The 6,816-nt window shown below is 28.8% G+C and overlaps 1 pseudogene; it reads right to left on the reverse strand.

The window, feature by feature from the left end:
• Positions 1 to 473: 473 nt before the first annotated feature.
• On the reverse strand, positions 474 to 5,833 carry LOC125861778 (pectin acetylesterase 8-like; annotated as a pseudogene).
• Positions 5,834 to 6,816: the final 983 nt, after the last annotated feature.

Below are 6,816 nucleotides of genomic sequence, written 5' to 3' on the forward strand. Positions count from 1 at the left end.
TTTTTATTTGTTAGATTATTTTTAAAAAAATATGAATAAAAAGGTTAGGATAAAAGAGTTAAGTGTTTTCTAGTTTTGTGATTTTTTAGTTAGTATCTCAAAGTTCGGTGCTTTTCGTGCTAGAAAAGATAATTAAGTAATTTTTGTATTAGAAAAAAATAGTTAAGTAACTTTTGTGAAAAGAAATAATAGTTACATTACCACATGTGAAATTTATCTAATCGTAATTAATTTTTATGTTACTTAATGTAACATCTTGGAGGAGGCCACACACACACTCTTAATAAATTGACAACAAATTATGTGAGATATGCTTTCGTTATATGTTTTTTTGAGAAATAAAATCAAGTACTACATGACTCTGCATACACGTGCAATCTAAGTGTCGAGAAAATAGTTTTTATATATTAGCAACTATTTCATATGCATCTGAAAGTTGACAACATTAACATAAACTAACAAAATTATTGATAACTTCCTCAAATTAGATATAGTAATAAAATTATCCACGAGACTTGAGAGTACCGTTGTTGTATAAATAAACGGGGAGTGGCAAGTCATGCTCATCGATCACATAAGAGTATTTTCAATCATAATACCAATCACCAAATACCTTAATTGTAGTCTGCATCAACATTTCATCTAATTAATATCATGAAATAAATTCCTATTTTTTTTTTTATGTTTTCACTAAAATTTCAAACGCTATTAAAATTAATCAATAATCACAAATACATTATTGAATTGTTATATTTAAACGTTAAGTAATACGATTATTGAGTATAAAAGAATAATGTAAAAGGTATACCTGTCGAGGATTATGCAACAAAAAAAAATAACAAAAAAAGCAAATCATATTTTCCTCCACTTAGCTCTCCATTGTAAATATTTTTACCTCATATTTCAATATTTTATCACAGTCCAATAAGATGTAGTTATTATCTTATTAAAATGATGTTTATATATATAAATTTTATATATTTTTCATGACGATCTATTTACTTAATTCGACGTTATAATAAATTCTAGATGAAGACAAGAAAATTGAGCAATTAAAAACTTAACAGTTTTTGTTTTTAGTGGAATTTTTTTTTTAGTTATCATCTATATATTAATCTATTTAAAGTTTCTCTTGATAGTTATTTCATAATTGATTTTCTTGTTATTGAAGTGATTAGGTAGCAATTTTAATTGGAACATATAATCAATAATAACAAAAAGTAATACAAAAATTTCAATTTAAACATACAACTTATAAGAAAAATATGTATTGTATTTAAAAAATCAAGGATTAAAAAAAAGTAATAGAAAAATCTTTTAAAATATTAATATGATAATTTAAATTCGAAATTAAATAAAAATTCAAGCTTGAATAGAGTTGTAACTTCTAACCTTCTTATATATATATATACTCCTATAGTATCATATAATGTTAAGATTTTTTTCTTCTTTTTCCTTTTTATTCATCATTAGTTTTATTAGTGAATTCATTTACCACATTCATCATATTTTTTTGTTTTCTACAAAAAAGAAGAAGAATTGTTCAATAATAAAAAAGAGTAATACAAAAATTTCAATTTAAACATACAACTTATAAGAAAAATAAATACATGAATCGTTATTTATATTCATATAGATTTGTTTATGAATATTGAGAGGGGGTGTAGGGTGGGGATGGGGGACTACATTTCACCGAGAAACAATATGATAGTTGAACTTTTTTAAGGTAATATTATTTAACATGTCCAAACAAGATATCACATTTTAATACATTTAAAAATAATATTTTAATATTATTCGAGCATCACTCATGTATGTATACTAGTTTAATTCAAGGAAAAATAGTTTGATATACCCTTCAACTTTGCCATTTAGAACTGATATATCCCTTATTCTAAAAGTGGCTCACATATCCTCTAACGGAAGTGTAAAAATTATTTTTTAAGTTAATTTTATTAAAAAATTAATTCATGTATGGGTATATTTTATCCTTCTAACATGTTTTTGTTTTACTATTTTGATTCAAAGGTTAATTGGAATTTATTATTTTGATGGTTAAATTTATTCTTTTCACTTATTTTCTTATAAAATTTATTATAGATATCATAAATTTTTTTACAGATATAAAAACTAAATTAAAATATCGCCGCAAAAAAATAATTGTAGTTTTTTTTCATTCATATTTCTTTCTTTTTATTTCTCTTATTTACCATTAAAGAATGAAAGAACAAATGAAATAAGAAAAAGAAGCTCAAATAATAATTAAAAAAAAAGTTAAAAAATAATTTGTGTGAAAAAGATCAAATACCTAATTTTTTTAAATATTAAAAATCAAAAAAATAATTTAAAATTAATTTTATCACTTTCGTAACGGTAAGGGTATATTTGAGCCATTTTTGTAACGATAAGGGGTATATGTGAGCCACTTTTGTAACGATAATGAATATATGTGAGCCACTTTTATAATGAGAGATATATCAACTCTAAATGACAAAGTTAAATGGTATATCAGACCCTTTTCCCCGCAATAACTTTTAAACAATTCATTGTTATTGGCATTTAAACTTCCTTCCCGTGGCTACTTTCTTACAGCTCCTAGTTTTAGTTTTAGTTTTAGACAATGCTACTTTAGATCCGATTCTCAAAAAATGACTATGATGGATACTTGTTAATATGATGGTTCAACAAAAACTCACTCTCACAAACAATTAAATTAATTCAAACGGGCTCTAAATCTCAAAATCCAAAAGGTACCACCTATATTAGGACGAAGGGAGTATAAAAAAAGAAGAAGAAGGTTTCACTTAATTGTACTTTTAGCAGTGTCAACCAAAACTATACTCAAGAATATATAGCTACTGATATGAACCTCAACTACGGCAGCTAATGCCTCAACAACATACCTAGTGAAATTCACAAGTGGGATATGAGAGCGTAGAGAGTACGCAAACCATACCCCTACCTAATGGAGGTATGTTTTTAATCCTCACAACCCAAAAAAATGAAACATAAAGGGGGTGGGGGAGTTGGAATTCAAAGAATGCAACTAATACAAAATGAATGAAGAGCATTTGCAAGATTAATAACAAATTTTACCAAAAAGAAAATCGCAAATAATGTCTTACTAGATTATTAACCGGAGTGGCATTGATTTTATTCCACCATAGTTCAAGCTGTGTATGACGATTAAACGAATCAATGAAAGCTCCTCTTTGTTTTGGATCATTTGCTTTGGGCAAAGCTCTTAGAAATTCCGACCTCAATTCTGAATAAACAAATTGCAAAAGCATAATTACGTAGTAATGTATTGTAAATGACCACATCATGTTCTGTATGCGTGTGCATATATAAACTTCTTAATAAAATATGAAGAATATATGCTCTTGTCCTTAATCTTTTACTCTCTTCTTATGAAATTTTCGATTGAAAAAGAAATTTGTCATGTACACTAACTCATAAAACAAATGTTTTTAATGAGTAATAGAAGAAGTAGAGTTTGAAATTTTTCGAGAGTGTGCAAACCTTTGAAGGCATTCTTCTGACTTTCAGTGCAATTTCTAGCTTGAATGTATTCGCCGATATCAGAGCCTATAATACTGTTCACCTGGAAATCATTTCATTTCGAAATGTCAAATGAAAAAGGAAGAATATAGTACTGAATTATCACTATATCCAAGTATAATTAAATTGAGTGGAGAAATAACTTATTTACGTATAAGTGATCTGTCGTTATATATCTACTGTCTATATATGTACCTGATAACTATCAAATGCTGACATTACAGTAAAAAATGGCGTCTTGATATCTCGTTGTATGTTTTCTAGGAAGAAACACTGCAGAGTATTTGTAGTTTTGAATAAATTCATTAGTTCAGAAAACATAAATGACAATATAATTGAACTTCAAGACGTACCAATTCTGGTTTCATTCTTGAAGTGCATGATTTTGGTAACACTTTAGTAGATCCCTGCAACTCAATATATACATAATGAACTCTCTGATCTTCTTCAACGTACGTAAAGTAAATGAAAGAGATATAGGATTTTACATGTAGAGTAACAACATCTCTAAAGATGGACTCAAACACATTTGCTAGCAGGGGATTTTTCCTATAAGTAGCAAAAAAGGAAATCTCAAAGTTAGATTAGTTAGTACGCGGTATGCATGGTTCTTAATTAGCATGCCGAATCATTATCTTATATAGGAAATGCAACGGTATGTATCTTACATGCGGATAAAATAACCAGCATCAACCAAGCATTTCACTCTATGAGCTTTAGGTAATAAACTGTGGAAGTGATCACAATATAGCATTGCTGGATACCCATTAGCAGAACCGCCAGAAAGAATAGCCTGCAGTTATTAAGTTCTCTCAGGATTTTCCAACGAACGATAACAAATACTACTATTTCTGTTATAATTTAAGCATACGTACGTTCTTTGCATCCTTTAATCCTTTAGCTAAAAGATCCTCAATTATTGCATCAAATATCCTTGCACCTCTAAAATGAAGATTGGTAGCCTAAACATTGTAGGATGTGAGAATAGTTCAATGTTGTCTTGTCAAAAAACACACCGATAAAGAAATGTCACTAACACACATTCAGAGAGAGTTTTGAAATAGGAACTAGATTGAAAAAGAGCATACAGGATCAACGTTTTCGATATCTCCAGTGAAAGCTCCACCATCACAATACCTAACAAAGACTTTGTTCCAGTTGTAAAAATCTACATGATTTACAATAAATATAACCAAGTTATGATCGATCATATGTATAAGCCTTTCTCAATCAAATTGAACTTTTCATTCTAGATTATCAAATAGTTCTCGATAATTAACCTGGATTTTCTCTTTTGCTCTTGCTGAAAATGCCTAAAAATATAAATGGCAGCATAAGTGTTGAAGAACCCAAGTCAGTCTTGGAACGGTTTAGGCAGTCTGTCGTGTTTCTGCACCATGCTCCTCCCTATTTACAAAGTGAAAGTTGCAGAAAGCAAGCATGTCTCAGTAGTAATAGGGGGTCAAATAGGCCGGTTGATTTGAAATTAGAAATATTAAAATGAGTTCAAACACAAATTGGGTTGGATCCTGACCCGCCCAAGTTTACTTTGAACTCAAATAGGTTGGGCTCAAATGGGCTTAAACACCAGTTGGGTTTTGATCCACTCAATTTGACCAGCTTAATCTCAATAATTTTAATATATTATGATTTAAGTTTTATAACAACAATTTGAATTTCAACTCAATAAAATTTTAAAAAACAAGTTATAAATGCATAGAGAAATCTAAAAGATATAAAATAGATAATAATTCATAATTTAAATATAGAAACATACATTACATCAATGTAAATAAAGAATCTTAAAACAGTTTGAATTTAAAGATTAAATGAGGCTCAATTGAAACATTTAAAACCTTTGCAGAAAGCAAGCGCGCCTCAATAATGAATAACCAGAGAAAGAGTTTAACTTGTATTAATGTTATGTTAAACTCACTGAGAGTAGAATAATCCAGTTTCTGAGTCCATGTCCGAATCCTCAATCAAGATGGTACGCTGGAGGTGATCCGTCCAAGCAAACTGCAAGTAAAACTATAATCATGAATTTTTCTACTTTAAGTTGGATTTAATTTGTACGTATATATATTGAACCTGCTCCTTTTGATACAGAATTCTGAACAATTGTTTTATCGACAAAATATGCATGATCTGCGCCTTTCTCTTGTTTCAGTGATTCATTTGCTTTTGTAGAATCAGTTTTGCTGATGGCCAGAGAACAAACAAGTAAGCAAACAAGTTGAACACTTCTTGTCGACATCATTAACCTGCACTACATAATGTCCAAGGATGAGAAATGAAATATTTACTGTAAAAAAATCAATCCAAGAAAATACAATTTGTTAATAGTTATATCAATTTGTCTGATTTACGGATATAATTTTTGTTGATACATAATATAATTGAATGTAGCATACAAATCCATACCAAATTAAGGCTTTCGAAAAGTATTATTACATGTAGATTCATCAAATGAAATAGTATGTCTCCATTCAAACAGAGAAATAATGGATCATATAAAATGATTAAAGTTAAAAGAGGGTAATAGAAGGACCTAAATTGAAGTTGAATTGGTGAAACACTGAACAACTCTTGAGTGGCTGTATGAGTATGATGAATTCATATCACTGAAGATGGTGATCCATTTATTATATACTCCCTCCGTCCCATTTTGTGAGGTAGTTTTACTTGACACGGAGTTTAAAAAAGAAAAGCAGACTTTTAAAACTTGTGCGTCCAAAATGAATGATAGAAATTTGTGTGGCTATAAATCATTTCATTAAGGATAAAATAAATATTTTATAATTAAATTGTTACTTAATATAAAAATGTGTTTTCTTTTTGAAACTGACAAAAAGGAAAGTAAATCACATAAATTGGGATAAATGACGTATATAATATGCTCAAACTAGATATGAATTGACCTGTTTTTGTTTATTCATTGGTCACATGCTATATGGAAGAGAGAACATGGGAGTGAGTGTGCCGTGCAGCAAACAGAGGGTTGACTATAATTTATTTTTGTGTTTATTCATTAGAATGTGAAACTAAGGTTGTAGATTCCTATTTTAGATTTTAATACTGATCTAGTTGCTTTTATAAAATTCTATCTAGTTAAGTAATTTTGGGTGTAAAACGGTTTACTTTTAAAGTACCTTTTGATGAAGTCCTTGCGTAGGGCTGTCTTGACTCTCAACCATAAGGCCACTAAAGCAATCGCTTGGGGTTTTCATTTTATATATATATTACTAAAAAAAT

Source organism: Solanum stenotomum, chromosome 4, assembly GCF_019186545.1.
Source record: "Solanum stenotomum isolate F172 chromosome 4, ASM1918654v1, whole genome shotgun sequence".
NCBI classification, from domain to species: Eukaryota; Viridiplantae; Streptophyta; class Magnoliopsida; order Solanales; family Solanaceae; genus Solanum; species Solanum stenotomum.